Source organism: Pleurodeles waltl, chromosome 12, assembly GCF_031143425.1.
Source record: "Pleurodeles waltl isolate 20211129_DDA chromosome 12, aPleWal1.hap1.20221129, whole genome shotgun sequence".
NCBI lineage: Eukaryota > Metazoa > Chordata > Amphibia > Caudata > Salamandridae > Pleurodeles > Pleurodeles waltl.
Genome location: NC_090451.1, coordinates 105,539,699 through 105,560,274, shown reverse-complemented (window position 1 = coordinate 105,560,274; position 20,576 = coordinate 105,539,699). Strand labels below are relative to the sequence as shown.

At 43.4% G+C, this 20,576-nt stretch overlaps 3 non-coding genes across 3 annotated transcripts; all 3 read left to right on the top strand.

Moving 5' to 3' along the window:
• Positions 1 to 2,482: 2,482 nt before the first annotated feature.
• On the top strand, positions 2,483 to 2,556 carry TRNAI-AAU (transfer RNA isoleucine (anticodon AAU)). Its single transcript has one exon. It is a non-coding gene; the product is annotated as a tRNA-Ile (tRNA).
• Positions 2,557 to 9,815: 7,259 nt separating this feature from the next.
• TRNAI-AAU (transfer RNA isoleucine (anticodon AAU)) lies at positions 9,816 to 9,889 on the top strand. The gene has a single exon. It is a non-coding gene; the product is annotated as a tRNA-Ile (tRNA).
• A 7,260-nt stretch (positions 9,890 to 17,149) lies between these two features.
• Positions 17,150 to 17,223, top strand: TRNAI-AAU (transfer RNA isoleucine (anticodon AAU)). Its single transcript has one exon. It is a non-coding gene; the product is annotated as a tRNA-Ile (tRNA).
• Positions 17,224 to 20,576: the final 3,353 nt, after the last annotated feature.

The window sequence follows — 20,576 nt, the reverse complement described above, 5'->3', positions numbered from 1 at the left end:
TCTAAAAAGCCTTGCAAAGCCAGAAAAATTGACAACTTAATCCACCTACTCAGAGTCATAAAAGTCACCTTCTTGTCTTTTCCAGGCTGTCCAAAAGTCACAAACAAGGAGTCGGTTTTCCTGAACTGCAGAGGCCTGGTGACATGAATGAAAAGAGCTCTTTAAACATCAAGTGTATTCAGCAAATGTTCCTCCGGAGAGGAAGGAGAGGGAATGAAAGAAGGAAGAATTATTTCCTAAGATCTATCAAAAATAGACTTAACCTTTGCAGCAAAGGTAAGGCTAGGCCTTAAAGTTACCCCATCTTCCAAAGTATCAAATGAAGAGAGGACAGCATTTTAAGGCTCCCAGCTCCCCAATTGTTCTCAGCAAGGTGATAGGAAATAGGAAAATAACTTTATAGGAAACAATCTTTATGTCTACAGTATCCAGATCCTCAAAGAGATAAAATTGCAAAACCTATAAAAGAGTAGGAAGATTCTGAGTTGGAGAAATGGGGTTTTTCAACTGGTCTTACAATTGACAAAAGATCAGAACAGTCTAGACACCAAAGACTGTAACATCGACGAAGGTACATAAAAGTCCCTAAAAACCTTTATCGCAAAGCAATGAGCTTTCAGAGTGGAAAGAGATTCAAGTGAAACCCATTCAGAAGAAAATGCTAAATAGCAAACAAACTACAGGTAGGTGCCAAAAGATCATGAGCAGAACATCACGTCTCAAAAGACTTCCAGTTCTTTGAGTAAGACTTCGAAGTAGAAGGCCTTCTGGAGTGCTGAATTAACTCCACTAAGGAAGAGGAAAGACCCTTTGCTAGCAGTCCAGACTTCTCAACCTCCAAAGCGATAGAGTGAGTTGGAGCAAGAAGGTTAGGGACGACGTTCTGAGAGAGACACACTTGAGCAGTACCCAAGGAGGTAGAAGAGCCAGGGGTTCAGAAGAGGAAACCATGACATCTCTGGCCAATAAGGGCCCACAAGAATAAGGTTCCCTCCCCCCTGCTGAGACTTGAAGAGAACCATCTGGATCAATAAAAAGTGGGGGAATGTATAAAGGAGACTTCTCAGCCACTTTATCACCAATACGTCCACTACCTAGGCTCCTTGTTCCGGAAGCCTGGATCAGAATCGACAAAGATGAGCATTGTCCTTGTTTGAAAAGAGATCCAGAAAGGGTTTCACAAACTCTCGGCATATCTCTCAAAACAACGACCTGGATAACCTCAACTCCAGCAAATTTGGAAACCTCCAGCTGTCTGCCATCACATTGTCGGTACCCTTGTTGTGTACTGCCGACGTGTGCAACAGGTTGATCTCTGCCCAATAAACCAATTGTTCTGCTATTGCATTGAAGGATTTTGAATGCATGCTTCACTGTTGGTTAATGTAAAAGACAGCTACCTTATTCTCTGTCTTTACTAGCACATTTTTTTGAGACAGATGATGATGGGAAAACTTCAAAGCCCTGTAGATTACCATCAACTCCATCTATTTCCATGACCTCCGACTCTCTAGGAAAGACCACTTGAATCGACAGGATCAGTCCAACACAGTAGATCTCCAGCCAGGTTTGCTGGCATCTGTTGCGAGGATTCAGGAGCATCCAGGTATATTAGTGTCCACTTAGACCAGTGGTCTTCAAACTCTTTAATGCCGCATCCACCCGATGGGAAAAAAAAACATTGGTGCCTCCCCTCTGAATTGTCCACAATTCTGCTATTAAATTGACACTGTTTAAATATGTCTAGACCTATTTAAACATTGCAGTTAAGTTCTGTTACTGTTTTAAAAATGCAATCAAATACATGACCCCAAATATACTATTCTGGTTAGGCCTGCCCTACTAACCAATTGCAGCATCATGCTCTGCTGAGTAAACTGATCTCACGACAGTGAGGAATGCACAGGCCGGGTGGTGCCCGGCGCACAAAAGCGCGCCTTCTTGTGTTGTACGTCTCTTCACGCAAATGCAAACTCAGATTTCCTGCACTGTGGTCGGCAGGAGAGACATGGGAAGGCGCAGTAGGGAAGGCTTGAGCAACGAACCGTTGGCTATGTTTTGTTGTTACTTTGTTGACATGAGCTCAAGTAATTTGAAGCAGAAGGAACGGCCAGACCTAAAAAAAACTCTCTTACCTCCAACGCCGAATAACCACTATAATTATAATATCTCAAAAGCAGCTGGCCTTGTAAACTTAATGACCAAGCAAGCCGATGCATTTTGGGTTTTGTTGTAAAAGAATAAAAATACTATCCATCCTTTCCTTTTTTTCCGGCAACAAGCGATGTTACAAAGATATCACAGCACACAGTGAGATTGACTGAAAGAAGAGGCACTGAGGCTGGCGTGCAGCACTCCACAGCTCTTGTTATTGTAATCCAGACAGGGGGGGGAAGGAGAAAAGTATGAAGGAATTGCGATAGTGAGACCAACTCTTCTATCTATCTGCATTACATGGAAAAAGGATATCTGTAATACTCATGGCCGGTTAGCTCAGTTGGTTAGAGCGTGGTGCTAATAATGCCAAGGTCGTGGGTTCGATCCCCGTACGGGCCAGGTTGCATTTTTTCTCTCAACTAAACTCTTTTTTTATCATTTAATCAAGCTCTTATAAATCCATACACTCTGTTGCTCCAGTATACGTTCACTTTCCATTAGTCCTTCTTTTGCCACTGCTGACCAAAGCTCAAGCCGGCAGCGCCAGTAGAACAACACAAGTGCAAGGGATTGTCTCTCCAAGATGGAGACACTGCCTCAGACTATGTCTCGTGAGAGGTGGAGGGAGACCAAGAGCTGATTATTAGATGCGTGGGGATAAGAGGAACATAACTCAGGTGAACAGATTCGGGATAGTGATGCTATAGCTAGGATCAGCAACGTTTCAGGGGAAAGGATAGGAAAATAATCAGGTGACAGAAGTATAGAAGTGGCTACAAGGGGGTGTGTCTCTTAAGAGGGCCGAAAGATACACTGAAGGCGAAGGTGAAGTAAAAGAAGAAAGAAAGATCAAAGGAAGTCGACAGTGATTGAGAGAAAACTCACAAAGGCAAATTGAGCAAAAGACAAGGCCTGGGGAGTTAGACTACTTCAATGCAAATTTACGCCGCAGATGAGCATGACAACTGACCCTTGTACAGTGGTGCTGAAACAATTTTCAGTGTGGGGGTGCTGCCATCAAAGGGCTTCTGAAAATCCAGGAATCATACAAAGAACAAGTCCTGCGGAATGAGCCACGCACATTCAGAAAGAATGGTGATGCGTTGGTTACTTATTGGTAATCTTCATTAGCCTTAGTCCATTGCGTCCTTGTGACAGTCATTACAAAGTAAGGTGATGTCACCTTCCAACAGGAAGAAAGAACAGGAGGATCCTTAAATGCTAGCCCCATGCACCCAACCTGGGTGCCAAGCTCTTGCCAAAGGACTGATGGGAAGGTGGGCAGGATGTAATGTTTGTGACAAAGACAAGATGGACTAAGGGTAATGCAGAGTTCAAAACATTGGTACTCAAATGCAAAACAGAAAGATTATTAAGCCATAATGCTTGACAAATGTATGCTCTGAGGACCAAGTAGCCACCCTAGGAATTTCCTAGATTGTTACTCACTGGAATTCAACCCAGGAGGTGGCCATTCCTCTCGTAGACCATCCCTGAACTGGAAGATATTCTAAAAAGCCTTGCAAAGCCAGAAAAATTGACAACTTAATCCACCTACTCAGAGTCATAAAAGTCACCTTCTTGTCTTTTCCAGGCTGTCCAAAAGTCACAAACAAGGAGTCGGTTTTCCTGAACTGCAGAGGCCTGGTGACATGAATGAAAAGAGCTCTTTAAACATCAAGTGTATTCAGCAAATGTTCCTCCGGAGAGGAAGGAGAGGGAATGAAAGAAGGAAGAATTATTTCCTAAGATCTATCAAAAATAGACTTAACCTTTGCAGCAAAGGTAAGGCTAGGCCTTAAAGTTACCCCATCTTCCAAAGTATCAAATGAAGAGAGGACAGCATTTTAAGGCTCCCAGCTCCCCAATTGTTCTCAGCAAGGTGATAGGAAATAGGAAAATAACTTTATAGAAACAATCTTTATGTCTACAGTATCCAGATCCTCAAAGAGATAAAATTGCAAAGCCTATGAAAGAGTAGGAAGATTCTGAGTTGGAGAAAAGGGATTTTTCAACTGGTCTTACAATTGTCAAAAGATCAGAACAGTCTAGACACCAAAGATTGTAACATCGACGAAGGTACAGAAAAGTCCCTAAAAACCTTTATCGCAAAGCAATGAGCTTTCAGAGTGGAAAGAGATTCAAGTGAAACTCATTCAGAAGAAAATGCAAAATAGCAGACAAACTACAGGTAGGTGCCAAAAGATCATGAGCAGAACATCACGTCTCAAAAGACTTCCAGTTCTTTGAGTAAGACTTCGAAGTAGAAGGCCTGCTGGAGTGCTGAATTAACTCCACTAAGGAAGAGGAAAGACCCTTTGCTAGCAGTCCAGACTTCTCAACCTCCAAAGCGATAGAGTGAGTTGGAGCAAGAAGGTCAGGGACGACGTTCTGAGAGAGACACACTTGAGCAGTACCCAAGGAGGTAGAAGAGCCAGGGGTTCAGAAGAGGAAACCATGACATCTCTGGCCAATAAGGGCCCACAAGAATAAAGTTCCCTCGCCCCTGCTGAGACTTGAAGAGAACCATCTGGATCAATAAAAAGTGGGGGAATGTATAAAGGAGACTTCTCAGCCACTTTATCACCAATACGTCCACTACCTAGGCTCCTTGTTCCGGAAGCCTGGATCAGAATCGACAAAGATGAGCATTGTCCTTGTTTGAAAAGAGATCCAGAAAGGGTTTCACAAACTCTCGGCATATCTCTCAAAACAACGACCTGGATAACTTCAACTCCAGCAAATTTGGAAACCTCCAGCTGTCTGCCATCACATTGTCGGTGCCCTTGATGTGTACTGCCGACGTGTGCAACAGGTTGATCTCTGCCCAATAACCCAATTGTTCTGCTATTGCATTGAGGGTTTTTGAATGCATGCTTCACTGTTGGTTAATGTAAAAGACAGCTACCTTATTCTCTGTCTTTACTAGCACATTTTTTTGAGACAGATGATGATGGGAAAACTTCAAAGCCCTGAAGATTACCATCAACTCCATCTATTTCCATGACCTCCGACTCTCTAGGAAAGACCTCTTGAATCGACAGGATCAGTCCAACACAGTAGCTCTCCAGCCAGGTTTGCTGGCATCTGTTGCGAGGAATTCAGGAGCATCCAGGTGTATTAGTGTCCACTTAGACCAGTGGTCTTCAAACTCTTTAATGCCGCATCCACCCAATGGGAAAAAAAAACATTGGTGCCTCCCCTCTGAATTGTCCACAATTCTTCTATTAAATTGACACTGTTTAAATATGTCTAGACCTATTTAAACATTGCAGTTAAGTTCTGTTACTGTTTTAAAAATGCAATCAAATACATGACCCCAAATATACTATTCTGGTCAGGCCTGCCCTACTAACCAATTGCAGCGTCATGCTCTGCTGAGTAAACTGATCTCACGACAGTGAGGAATGCACAGGCCGGGTGGTGCCCGTCGCACAAAAGCGCGCCTTCTTGTGTTGTACGTCTCTTCGCGCAAATGCAAACTCAGATTTCCTGCACTGTGGTCGGCAGGAGAGACATGGGAAGGCGCAGTAGGGAAGGCTTGAGCAACGAACCGTTGGCTATGTTTTGTTGTTACTTTGTTGACATGAGCTCAAGTAATTTGAAGCAGAAGGAACGGCCAGACCTAAAAAAAACTCTCTTACCTCCAACGCCGAATAACCACTATAATTATAATATCTCAAAAGCAGCTGGCCTTGTAAACTTAATGACCAAGCAAGCCGATGCATTTTGGGTTTTGTTGTAAAAGAATAAAAATACTATCCATCCTTTCCTTTTTTTCCGGCAACAAGCGATGTTACAAAGATATCACAGCACACAGTGAGATTGAGTGAAAGAAGAGGCACTGAGGCTGGCGTGCAGCACTCCACAGCTCTTGTTATTGTAATCCAGACAGGGGGCGGAAGGAAAAAAGTATGAAGGAATTGCGATAGTAAGACCAACTCTTCTATCTATCTGCATTTCATGGAAAAAGGATACCTATAGTACTCATGGCTGGTTAGCTCAGTTGGTTAGAGTGTGGTGCTAATAATGCCAAGGTCGCGGGTTCGATCCCCGTAAGGGCCAGGTTGCATTTTTTCTCTCAACTAAACTCTTTTTTTCTCATTTAATCAAGCTCTTTTAAATCCATACACTCTGTTGCTCCAGTATACGTTCACTTTCCATTAGTCCTTCTTTTGCCACTGCTGACCAAAGCTCAAGCCGGCAGCGCCAGTAGAACAACACAAGTGCAAGGGATTGTCTCTCCAAGATGGAGACACTGCCTCAGACTATGTCTCGTGAGAGGTGGAGGGAGACCAAGAGCTGATTATTAGATGCGTGGGGATAAGAGGAACATAACTCAGGTGAACAGATTCTGGATAGTGATGCTATAGCTAGGATCAGCAACGTTACAGGGGAAAGGATAAGAAAATAATTAGGTGACAGAAGTATAGAAGTGGCTACAAGGGGGTGTGTCTCTTAAGAGGGCCGAAAGATACACTGAAGGCGAAGTTGAAGTAAAAGAAGAAAGAAAGATCAAAGGAAGTCGACAGTGATTGAGAGAAAACTCACAAAGGCAAATTGAGCAAAAGACAAGGCCTGGGGAGTTAGACTACTTCAATGCAACTTTACGCCGCAGATGAGCATGACAACTGACCCTTGTACAGTGGTGCTGAAACAATTTTCAGTGTGGGGGTGCTGCCATCAAAGGGCTTCTGAAAATCCAGGAATCATACAAAGAACAAGTCCTGCGGAATGAGCCACGCACATTCAGAAAGAATGGTGATGCGTTGGTTACTTATTGGTAATCTTCATTAGCCTTAGTCCATTGCGTCCTTGTGACAGTCATTACAACGTAAGGTGATGTCACCTTCCAACAGGAAGAAAGAACAGGAGGATCCTTAAATGCTAGCCCCATGCACCCAACCTGGGTGCCAAGCCCTTGCCAAAGGACTGATGGGAAGGTGGGCAGGATGTAATGTTTGTGACAAAGACAAGATGGACTAAGGGTAATGCAGAGTTCAAAACATTGGTACTCAAATGCAAAACAGAAAAATTATTAAGCCATAATGCTTGACAAATGTATGCTCTGAGGACCAAGTAGCCACCCTAGGAATTTCCTAGATTGTTACTCACTGGAATTCAACCCAGGAGGTGGCCATTCCTCTCGTAGACCATCCCTGAACTGGAAGATATTCTAAAAAGCCTTGCAAAGCCAGAAAAATTGACAACTTAATCCACCTACTCAGAGTCATAAAAGTCACCTTCTTGTCTTTTCCAGGCTGTCCAAAAGTCACAAACAAGGAGTCGGTTTTCCTGAACTGCAGAGGCCTGGTGACATGAATGAAAAGAGCTCTTTAAACATCAAGTGTATTCAGCAAATGTTCCTCCGGAGAGGAAGGAGAGGGAATGAAAGAAGGAAGAATTATTTCCTAAGATCTATCAAAAATAGACTTAACCTTTGCAGCAAAGGTAAGGCTAGGCCTTAAAGTTACCCCATCTTCCAAAGTATCAAATGAAGAGAGGACAGCATTTTAAGGCTCCCAGCTCCCCAATTGTTCTCAGCAAGGTGATAGGAAATAGGAAAATAACTTTATAGGAAACAATCTTTATGTCTACAGTATCCAGATCCTCAAAGAGATAAAATTGCAAAGCCTATAAAAGAGTAGGAAGATTCTGAGTTGGAGAAAAGGGATTTTTCAACTGGTCTTACAATTGACAAAAGATCAGAACAGTCTAGACACCAAAGACTGTAACATCGACGAAGGTACAGAAAAGTCCCTAAAAACCTTTATCGCAAAGCAATGAGCTTTCAGAGTGGAAAGAGATTCAAGTGAAACCCATTCAGAAGAAAATGCAAAATAGCAGACAAACTACAGGTAGGTGCCAAAAGATCATGAGCAGAACATCACGTCTCAAAAGACTTCCAGTTCTTTGAGTAAGACTTCGAAGTAGAAGGCCTGCTGGAGTGCTGAATTAACTCCACTAAGGAAGAGGAAAGACCCTTTGCTAGCAGTCCAGACTTCTCAACCTCCAAAGCGATAGAGTGAGTTGGAGCAAGAAGGTCAGGGACGACGTTCTGAGAGAGACACACTTGAGCAGTACCCAAGGAGGTAGAAGAGCCAGGGGTTCAGAAGAGGAAACCATGACATCTCTGGCCAATAAGGGCCCACAAGAATAAGGTTCCCTCCCCCCTGCTGAGACTTGAAGAGAACCATCTGGATCAATAAAAAGTGGGGGAATGTATAAAGGAGACTTCTCAGCCACTTTATCACCAATACGTCCACTACCTAGGCTCCTTGTTCCGGAAGCCTGGATCAGAATCGACAAAGATGAGCATTGTCCTTGTTTGAAAAGAGATCCAGAAAGGGTTTCACAAACTCTCGGCATATCTCTCAAAACAACGACCTGGATAACGTCAACTCCAGCAAATTTGGAAACCTCCAGCTGTCTGCCATCACATTGTCGGTGCCCTTGATGTGTACTGCCGACGTGTGCAACAGTTTGATCTCTGCCCAATAACCCAATTGTTCTGCTATTGCATTGAGGGATTTTGAATGCATGCTTCACTGTTGGTTAATGTAAAAGACAGCTACCTTATTCTCTGTCTTTACTAGCACATTTTTTTGAGACAGATGATGATGGGAAAACTTCAAAGCCCTGAAGATTACCATCAACTCCATCTATTTCCATGACCTCCGACTCTCTAGGAAAGACCACTTGAATCGACAGGATCAGTCCAACACAGTAGCTCTCCAGTCAGGTTTGCTGGCATCTGTTGCGAGGAATTCAGGAGAATCCAGGTGTATTAGTGTCCACTTAGACCAGTGGTCTTCAAACTCTTTAATGCCGCATCCACCCAATGGGAAAAAAAAACATTGGTGCCTCCCCTCTGAATTGTCCACAATTCTTCTATTAAATTGACACTGTTTAAATATGTCTAGACCTATTTAAACATTGCAGTTAAGTTCTGTTACTGTTTTAAAAATGCAATCAAATACATGACCCCAAATATACTATTCTGGTCAGGCCTGCCCGACTAACCAATTGCAGCGTCATGCTCTGCTGAGTAAACTGATCTCACGACAGTGAGGAATGCACAGGCCGGGTGGTGCCCGGCGCACAAAAGCGCGCCTTCTTGTGTTGTACGTCTCTTCGCGCAAATGCAAACTCAGATTTCCTGCACTGTGGTCGGCAGGAGAGACATGGGAAGGCGCAGTAGGGAAGGCTTGAGCAACGAACCGTTGGCTATGTTTTGTTGTTACTTTGTTGACATGAGCTCAAGTAATTTGAAGCAGAAGGAACGGCCAGACCTAAAAAAAACTCTCTTACCTCCAACGCCGAATAACCACTATAATTATAATATCTCAAAAGCAGCTGGCCTTGTAAACTTAATGAGCAAGCAAGCCGATGCATTTTGGGTTTGGTTGTAAAAGAATAAAAATACTATCCATCCTTTCCTTTTTTTCCGGCAACAAGCGATGTTACAAAGATATCACAGCACACAGTGAGATTGAGTGAAAGAAGAGGCACTGAGGCTGGCGTGCAGCACTCCACAGCTCTTGTTATTGTAATCCAGACAGGGGGCGGAAGGAGAAAAATATGAAGGAATTGCGATAGTGTGACCAACTCTTCTATCTATCTGCATTACATGGAAAAAGGATATCTTTAGTACTCATGGCTGGTTAGTTCAGTTGGTTAGAGCGTGGTGCTAATAATGCCAAGGTCGCGGGTTCGATCCCCGTACGGGCCAGGTTGCATTTTTTCTCTCAACTAAACTCTTTTTTTCTCATTTAATCAAGCTCTTATAAATCCATACACTCTGTTGCTCCAGTATACGTTCACTTTCCATTAGTCCTTCTTTTGCCACTGCTGACCAAAGCTCAAGCCGGCAGCGCCAGTAGAACAACACAAGTGCAAGGGATTGTCTCTCCAAGATGGAGACACTGCCTCAGACTATGTCTCGTGAGAGGTGGAGGGAGACCAAGAGCTGATTATTAGATGCGTGGGGATAAGAGGAACATAACTCAGGTGAACAGATTCTGGATAGTGATGCTATAGCTAGGATCAGCAACGTTACAGGGGAAAGGATAGGAAAATAATTAGGTGACAGAAGTATAGAAGTGGCTACAAGGGGGTGTGTCTCTTAAGAGGGCCGAAAGATACACTGAAGGCGAAGGTGAAGTAAAAGAAGAAAGAAAGATCAAAGGAAGTCGACAGTGATTGAGAGAAAACTCACAAAGGCAAATTGAGCAAAAGACAAGGCCTGGGGAGTTAGACTACTTCAATGCAAATTTACGCCCCAGATGAGCATGACAACTGACCCTTGTACAGTGGTGCTGAAACTATTTTCAGTGTGGGGGTGCTGCCATCAAAGGGCTTCTGAAAATCCAGGAATCATACAAAGAACAAGTCCTGCGGAATGAGCCACGCACATTCAGAAAGAATGGTGATGCGTTGGTTACTTATTGGTAATCTTCATTAGCCTTAGTCCATTGCGTCCTTGTGACAGTCATTACAAAGTAAGGTGATGTCACCTTCCAACAGTAAGAAAGAACAGGAGGATCCTTAAATGCTAGCCCCATGCACCCAACCTGGGTGCCAAGCCCTTGCCAAAGGACTGATGGGAAGGTGGGCAGGATGTAATGTTTGTGACAAAGACAAGATGGACTAAGGGTAATGCAGAGTTCAAAACATTGGTACTCAAATGCAAAACAGAAAAATTATTAAGCCATAATGCTTGACAAATGTATGCTCTGATGACCAAGTAGCCACCCTAGGAATTTCCTAGATTGTTACTCACTGGAATTCAACCCAGGAGGTGGCCATTCCTCTCGTAGACCATCCCTGAACTGGAAGATATTCTAAAAAGCCTTGCAAAGCCAGAAAAATTGACAACTTAATCCACCTACTCAGAGTCATAAAAGTCACCTTCTTGTCTTTTCCAGGCTGTCCAAAAGTCACAAACAAGGAGTCGGTTTTCCTGAACTGCAGAGGCCTGGTGACATAAATGAAAAGAGCTCTTTAAACATCAAGTGTATTCAGAAAATGTTCCTCCGGAGAGGAAGGAGAGGGAATGAAAGAAGGAAGAATTATTTCCTAAGATCTATCAAAAATAGACTTAACCTTTGCAGCAAAGGTAAGGCTAGGCCTTAAAGTTAAAATATCTTCCAAAGTATCAAATGAAGAGAGGACAGAATTTTAAGGCTCCCAGCTCCCCAATTGTTCTCAGCAAGGTGATAGGAAATAGGAAAATAACTTTATAGGAAACAATCTTTATGTCTACAGTATCCAGATCCTCAAATAGATAAAATTGCAAAGCCTATAAAAGAGTAAGAAGATTCTGAGTTGGAAAAAAAGGGATTTTTCAACTGGTCTTACAATTGACAAAAGATCAGAACAGTCTAGACACCAAAGACTGTAACATCGACGAAGGTACAGAAAAGTCCCTAAATACCTTTATCGCAAAGCAATGAGCTTTCAGAGTGGAAAGAGATTCAAGTGAAACCCATTCAGAAGAAAATGCAAAATAGCAGACAAACTACAGGTAGGTGCCAAAAGATCATGAGCTGAACATCACGTCTCAAAAGACTTCCAGTTCTTTGAGTAAGACTTCGAAGTAGAAGGCCTGCTGGAGTGCTGAATTAACTCCACTAAGGAAGAGGAAAGACCCTTTGCTAGCAGTCCAGACTTCTCAACCTCCAAAGCGATAGAGTGAGTTGGAGCAAGAAGGTCAGGGACGACGTTCTGAGAGAGACACACTTGAGCAGTACCCAAGGAGGTAGAAGAGCCAGGGGTTCAGAAGAGGAAACCATGACATCTCTGGCCAATAAGGGCCCACAAGAATAAAGTTCCCTCGCCCCTGCTGAGACTTGAAGAGAACCATCTGGATCAATAAAAAGTGGGGGAATGTATAAAGGAGACTTCTCAGCCACTTTATCACCAATACGTCCACTACCTAGGCTCCTTGTTCCGGAAGCCTGGATCAGAATCGACAAAGATGAGCATTGTCCTTGTTTGAAAAGAGATCCAGAAAGGGTTTCACAAACTCTCGGCATATCTCTCAAAACAACGACCTGGATAACTTCAACTCCAGCAAATTTGGAAACCTCCAGCTGTCTGCCATCACATTGTCGGTGCCCTTGATGTGTACTGCCGACGTGTGCAACAGGTTGATCTCTGCCCAATAACCCAATTGTTCTGCTATTGCATTGAGGGTTTTTGAATGCATGCTTCACTGTTGGTTAATGTAAAAGACAGCTACCTTATTCTCTGTCTTTACTAGCACATTTTTTTGAGACAGATGATGATGGGAAAACTTCAAAGCCCTGAAGATTACCATCAACTCCATCTATTTCCATGACCTCCGACTCTCTAGGAAAGACCTCTTGAATCGACAGGATCAGTCCAACACAGTAGCTCTCCAGCCAGGTTTGCTGGCATCTGTTGCGAGGAATTCAGGAGCATCCAGGTGTATTAGTGTCCACTTAGACCAGTGGTCTTCAAACTCTTTAATGCCGCATCCACCCAATGGGAAAAAAAAACATTGGTGCCTCCCCTCTGAATTGTCCACAATTCTTCTATTAAATTGACACTGTTTAAATATGTCTAGACCTATTTAAACATTGCAGTTAAGTTCTGTTACTGTTTTAAAAATGCAATCAAATACATGACCCCAAATATACTATTCTGGTCAGGCCTGCCCTACTAACCAATTGCAGCGTCATGCTCTGCTGAGTAAACTGATCTCACGACAGTGAGGAATGCACAGGCCGGGTGGTGCCCGTCGCACAAAAGCGCGCCTTCTTGTGTTGTACGTCTCTTCGCGCAAATGCAAACTCAGATTTCCTGCACTGTGGTCGGCAGGAGAGACATGGGAAGGCGCAGTAGGGAAGGCTTGAGCAACGAACCGTTGGCTATGTTTTGTTGTTACTTTGTTGACATGAGCTCAAGTAATTTGAAGCAGAAGGAACGGCCAGACCTAAAAAAAACTCTCTTACCTCCAACGCCGAATAACCACTATAATTATAATATCTCAAAAGCAGCTGGCCTTGTAAACTTAATGACCAAGCAAGCCGATGCATTTTGGGTTTTGTTGTAAAAGAATAAAAATACTATCCATCCTTTCCTTTTTTTCCGGCAACAAGCGATGTTACAAAGATATCACAGCACACAGTGAGATTGAGTGAAAGAAGAGGCACTGAGGCTGGCGTGCAGCACTCCACAGCTCTTGTTATTGTAATCCAGACAGGGGGCGGAAGGAAAAAAGTATGAAGGAATTGCGATAGTAAGACCAACTCTTCTATCTATCTGCATTTCATGGAAAAAGGATACCTATAGTACTCATGGCTGGTTAGCTCAGTTGGTTAGAGTGTGGTGCTAATAATGCCAAGGTTGCGGGTTCGATCCCCGTAAGGGCCAGGTTGCATTTTTTCTCTCAACTAAACTCTTTTTTTCTCATTTAATCAAGCTCTTTTAAATCCATACACTCTGTTGCTCCAGTATACGTTCACTTTCCATTAGTCCTTCTTTTGCCACTGCTGACCAAAGCTCAAGCCGGCAGCGCCAGTAGAACAACACAAGTGCAAGGGATTGTCTCTCCAAGATGGAGACACTGCCTCAGACTATGTCTCGTGAGAGGTGGAGGGAGACCAAGAGCTGATTATTAGATGCGTGGGGATAAGAGGAACATAACTCAGGTGAACAGATTCTGGATAGTGATGCTATAGCTAGGATCAGCAACGTTACAGGGGAAAGGATAAGAAAATAATTAGGTGACAGAAGTATAGAAGTGGCTACAAGGGGGTGTGTCTCTTAAGAGGGCCGAAAGATACACTGAAGGCGAAGGTGAAGTAAAAGAAGAAAGAAAGATCAAAGGAAGTCGACAGTGATTGAGAGAAAACTCACAAAGGCAAATTGAGCAAAAGACAAGGCCTGGGGAGTTAGACTACTTCAATGCAACTTTACGCCGCAGATGAGCATGACAACTGACCCTTGTACAGTGGTGCTGAAACAATTTTCAGTGTGGGGGTGCTGCCATCAAAGGGCTTCTGAAAATCCAGGAATCATACAAAGAACAAGTCCTGCGGAATGAGCCACGCACATTCAGAAAGAATGGTGATGCGTTGGTTACTTTTTGGTAATCTTCATTAGCCTTAGTCCATTGCGTCCTTGTGACAGTCATTACAACGTAAGGTGATGTCACCTTCCAACAGGAAGAAAGAACAGGAGGATCCTTAAATGCTAGCCCCATGCACCCAACCTGGGTGCCAAGCCCTTGCCAAAGGACTGATGGGAAGGTGGGCAGGATGTAATGTTTGTGACAAAGACAAGATGGACTAAGGGTAATGCAGAGTTCAAAACATTGGTACTCAAATGCAAAACAGAAAAATTATTAAGCCATAATGCTTGACAAATGTATGCTCTGAGGACCAAGTAGCCACCCTAGGAATTTCCTAGATTGTTACTCACTGGAATTCAACCCAGGAGGTGGCCATTCCTCTCGTAGACCATCCCTGAACTGGAAGATATTCTAAAAAGCCTTGCAAAGCCAGAAAAATTGACAACTTAATCCACCTACTCAGAGTCATAAAAGTCACCTTCTTGTCTTTTCCAGGCTGTCCAAAAGTCACAAACAAGGAGTCGGTTTTCCTGAACTGCAGAGGCCTGGTGACATGAATGAAAAGAGCTCTTTAAACATCAAGTGTATTCAGCAAATGTTCCTCCGGAGAGGAAGGAGAGGGAATGAAAGAAGGAAGAATTATTTCCTAAGATCTATCAAAAATAGACTTAACCTTTGCAGCAAAGGTAAGGCTAGGCCTTAAAGTTACCCCATCTTCCAAAGTATCAAATGAAGAGAGGACAGCATTTTAAGGCTCCCAGCTCCCCAATTGTTCTCAGCAAGGTGATAGGAAATAGGAAAATAACTTTATAGGAAACAATCTTTATGTCTACAGTATCCAGATCCTCAAAGAGATAAAATTGCAAAGCCTATAAAAGAGTAGGAAGATTCTGAGTTGGAGAAAAGGGATTTTTCAACTGGTCTTACAATTGACAAAAGATCAGAACAGTCTAGACACCAAAGACTGTAACATCGACGAAGGTACAGAAAAGTCCCTAAAAACCTTTATCGCAAAGCAATGAGCTTTCAGAGTGGAAAGAGATTCAAGTGAAACCCATTCAGAAGAAAATGCAAAATAGCAGACAAACTACAGGTAGGTGCCAAAAGATCATGAGCAGAACATCACGTCTCAAAAGACTTCCAGTTCTTTGAGTAAGACTTCGAAGTAGAAGGCCTGCTGGAGTGCTGAATTAACTCCACTAAGGAAGAGGAAAGACCCTTTGCTAGCAGTCCAGACTTCTCAACCTCCAAAGCGATAGAGTGAGTTGGAGCAAGAAGGTCAGGGACGACGTTCTGAGAGAGACACACTTGAGCAGTACCCAAGGAGGTAGAAGAGCCAGGGGTTCAGAAGAGGAAACCATGACATCTCTGGCCAATAAGGGCCCACAAGAATAAGGTTCCCTCCCCCCTGCTGAGACTTGAAGAGAACCATCTGGATCAATAAAAAGTGGGGGAATGTATAAAGGAGACTTCTCAGCCACTTTATCACCAATACGTCCACTACCTAGGCTCCTTGTTCCGGAAGCCTGGATCAGAATCGACAAAGATGAGCATTGTCCTTGTTTGAAAAGAGATCCAGAAAGGGTTTCACAAACTCTCGGCATATCTCTCAAAACAACGACCTGGATAACGTCAACTCCAGCAAATTTGGAAACCTCCAGCTGTCTGCCATCACATTGTCGGTGCCCTTGATGTGTACTGCCGACGTGTGCAACAGTTTGATCTCTGCCCAATAACCCAATTGTTCTGCTATTGCATTGAGGGATTTTGAATGCATGCTTCACTGTTGGTTAATGTAAAAGACAGCTACCTTATTCTCTGTCTTTACTAGCACATTTTTTTGAGACAGATGATGATGGGAAAACTTCAAAGCCCTGTAGATTACCATCAACTCCATCTATTTCCATGACCTCCGACTCTCTAGGAAAGACCACTTGAATCGACAGGATCAGTCCAACACAGTAGATCTCCAGCCAGGTTTGCTGGCATCTGTTGCGAGGATTCAGGAGCATCCAGGTATATTAGTGTCCACTTAGACCAGTGGTCTTCAAACTCTTTAATGCCGCATCCACCCGATGGGAAAAAAAAACATTGGTGCCTCCCCTCTGAATTGTCCACAATTCTGCTATTAAATTGACACTGTTTAAATATGTCTAGACCTATTTAAACATTGCAGTTAAGTTCTGTTACTGTTTTAAAAATGCAATCAAATACATGACCCCAAATATACTATTCTGGTTAGGCCTGCCCTACTAACCAATTGCAGCGTCATGCTCTGCTGAGTAAACTGATCTCACGACAGTGAGGAATGCACAGGCCGGGTGGTGCCCGGCGCACAAAAGCGCGCCTTCTTGTGTTGTACGTCTCTTCACGCAAATGCAAACTCAGATTTCCTGCACTGTGGTCGGCAGGAGAGACATGGGAAGGCGCAGTAGGGAAGGCTTGAGCAACGAACCGTTGGCTATGTTTTGTTGTTACTTTGTTGACATGAGCTCAAGTAATTTGAAGCAGAAGGAACGGCCAGACCTAAAAAAAACTCTCTTACCTCCAACGCCGAATAACCACTATAATTATAATATCTCAAAAGCAGCTGGCCTTGTAAACTTAATGACCAAGCAAGCCGATGCATTTTGGGTTTTGTTGTAAAAGAATAAAAATACTATCCATCCTTTCCTTTTTTTCCGGCAACAAGCGATGTTACAAAGATATCACAGCACACAGTGAGATTGACTGAAAGAAGAGGCACTGAGGCTGGCGTGCAGCACTCCACAGCTCTTGTTATTGTAATCCAGACAGGGGGGGGGAGGAGAAAAGTATGAAGGAATTGCGATAGTGAGACCAACTCTTCTATCTATCTGCATTACATGGAAAAAGGATATCTGTAATACTCATGGCCGGTTAGCTCAGTTGGTTAGAGCGTGGTGCTAATAATGCCAAGGTCGCGGGTTCGATCCCCGTACGGGCCAGGTTGCATGTTTTCTCTCAACTAAACTCTTTTTTTCTCATTTAATCAAGCTCTTATAAATCCATACACTCTGTTGCTCCAGTATACGTTCACTTTCCATTAGTCCTTCTTTTGCCACTGCTGACCAAAGCTCAAGCCGGCAGCGCCAGTAGAACAACACAAGTGCAAGGGATTGTCTCTCCAAGATGGAGACACTGCCTCAGACTATGTCTCGTGAGAGGTGGAGGGAGACCAAGAGCTGATTATTAGATGCGTGGGGATAAGAGGAACATAACTCAGGTGAACAGATTCGGGATAGTGATGCTATAGCTAGGATCAGCAACGTTACAGGGGAAAGGATAGGAAAATAATCAGGTGACAGAAGTATAGAAGTGGCTACAAGGGGGTGTGTCTCTTAAGAGGGCCGAAAGATACACTGAAGGCGAAGGTGAAGTAAAAGAAGAAAGAAAGATCAAAGGAAGTCGACAGTGATTGAGAGAAAACTCACAAAGGCAAATTGAGCAAAAGACAAGGCCTGGGGAGTTAGACTACTTCAATGCAAATTTACGCCGCAGATGAGCATGACAACTGACCCTTGTACAGTGGTGCTGAAACAATTTTCAGTGTGGGGGTGCTGCCATCAAAGGGCTTCTGAAAATCCAGGAATCATACAAAGAACAAGTCCTGCGGAATGAGCCACGCACATTCAGAAAGAATGGTGATGCGTTGGTTACTTATTGGTAATCTTCATTAGCCTTAGTCCATTGCGTCCTTGTGACAGTCATTCCAAAGTAAGGTGATGTCACCTTCCAACAGGAAGAAAGAACAGGAGGATCCTTAAATGCTAGCCCCATGCACCCAACCTGGGTGCCAAGCTCTTGCCAAAGGACTGATGGGAAGGTGGGCAGGATGTAATGTTTGTGACAAAGACAAGAAGGACTAAGGGTAATGCAGAGTTCAAAACATTGGTACTCAAATGCAAAACAGAAAGATTATTAAGCCATAATGCTTGACAAATGTATGCTCTGAGGACCAAGTAGCCACCCTAGGAATTTCCTAGATTGTTACTCACTGGAATTCAACCCAGGAGGTGGCCATTCCTCTCGTAGACCATCCCTGAACTGGAAGATATTCTAAAAAGCCTTGCAAAGCCAGAAAAATTGACAACTTAATCCACCTACTCAGAGTCATAAAAGTCACCTTCTTGTCTTTTCCAGGCTGTCCAAAAGTCACAAACAAGGAGTCGGTTTTCCTGAACTGCAGAGGCCTGGTGACATGAATGAAAAGAGCTCTTTAAACATCAAGTGTATTCAGCAAATGTTCCTCCGGAGAGGAAGGAGAGGGAATGAAAGAAGGAAGAATTATTTCCTAAGATCTATCAAAAATAGACTTATCCTTTGCAGCAAAGGTAAGGCTAGGCCTTAAAGTTACCCCATCTTCCAAAGTATCAAATGAAGAGAGGACAGCATTTTAAGGCTCCCAGCTCCCCAATTGTTCTCAGCAAGGTGATAGGAAATAGGAAAATAACTTTATAGAAACAATCTTTATGTCTACAGTATCCAGATCCTCAAAGAGATAAAATTGCAAAGCCTATGAAAGAGTAGGAAGATTCTGAGTTGGAGAAAAGGGATTTTTCAACTGGTCTTACAATTGACAAAAGATCAGAACAGTCTAGACACCAAAGATTGTAACATCGACGAAGGTACAGAAAACTCCCTAAAAACCTTTATCGCAAAGCAATGAGCTTTCAGAGTGGAAAGAGATTCAAGTGAAACTCATTCAGAAGAAAATGCAAAATAGCAGACAAACTACAGGTAGGTGCCAAAAGATCATGAGCAGAACATCACGTCTCAAAAGACTTCCAGTTCTTTGAGTAAGACTTCAAAGTAGAAGGCCTGCTGGAGTGCTGAATTAACTCCACTAAGGAAGAGGAAAGACCCTTTGCTAGCAGTCCAGACTTCTCAACCTCCAAAGCGATAGAGTGAGTTGGAGCAAGAAGGTCAGGGACGACGTTCTGAGAGAGACACACTTGAGCAGTACCCAAGGAGGTAGAAGAGCCAGGGGTTCAGAAGAGGAAACCATGACATCTCTGGCCAATAAGGGCCCACAAGAATAAGGTTCCCTCCCCCCTGCTGAGACTTGAAGAGAACCATCTGGATCAATAAAAAGTGGGGGAATGTATAAAGGAGACTTCTCAGCCACTTTATCACCAATACGTCCACTACCTAGGCTCCTTGTTCCGGAAGCCTGGATCAGAATCGACAAAGATGAGCATTGTCCTTGTTTGAAAAGAGATCCAGAAAGGGTTTCACAAACTCTCGGCATATCTCTCAAAACAACGACCTGGATAACGTCAACTCCAGCAAATTTGGAAACCTCCAGCTGTCTGCCATCACATTGTCGGTGCCCTTGATGTGTACTGCCGACGTGTGCAACAGTTTGATCTCTGCCCAATAACCCAATTGTTCTGCTATTGCATTGAGGGATTTTGAATGCATGCTTCACTGTTGGTTAATGTAAAAGACAGCTACCTTATTCTCTGTCTTTACTAGCACATTTTTTTGAGACAGATGATGATGGGAAAACTTCAAAGCCCTGAAGATTACCATCAACTCCATCTATTTCCATGACCTCCGACTCTCTAGGAAAGACCACTTGAATCGACAGGATCAGTCCAACACAGTAGCTCTCCAGTCAGGTTTGCTGGCATCTGTTGCGAGGAATTCAGGAGAATCCAGGTGTATTAGTGTCCACTTAGACCAGTGGTCTTCAAACTCTTTAATGCCGCATCCACCCAATGGGAAAAAAAAACATTGGTGCCTCCCCTCTGAATTGTCCACAATTCTTCTATTAAATTGACACTGTTTAAATATGTCTAGACCTATTTAAACATTGCAGTTAAGTTCTGTTACTGTTTTAAAAATGCAATCAAATACATGACCCCAAATATACTATTCTGGTCAGGCCTGCCCTACTAACCAATTGCAGCGTCATGCTCTGCTGAGTAAACTGATCTCACGACAGTGAGGAATGCACAGGCCGGGTGGTGCCCGGCGCACAAAAGCGCGCCTTCTTGTGTTGTACGTCTCTTCGCGCAAATGCAAACTCAGATTTCCTGCACTGTGGTCGGCAGGAGAGACATGGGAAGGCGCAGTAGGGAAGGCTTGAGCAACGAACCGTTGGCTATGTTTTGTTGTTACTTTGTTGACATGAGCTCAAGTAATTTGAAGCAGAAGGAACGGCCAGACCTAAAAAAAACTCTCTTACCTCCAACGCCGAATAACCACTATAATTATAATATCTCAAAAGCAGCTGGCCTTGTAAACTTAATGAGCAAGCAAGCTGATGCATTTTGGGTTTGGTTGTAAAAGAATA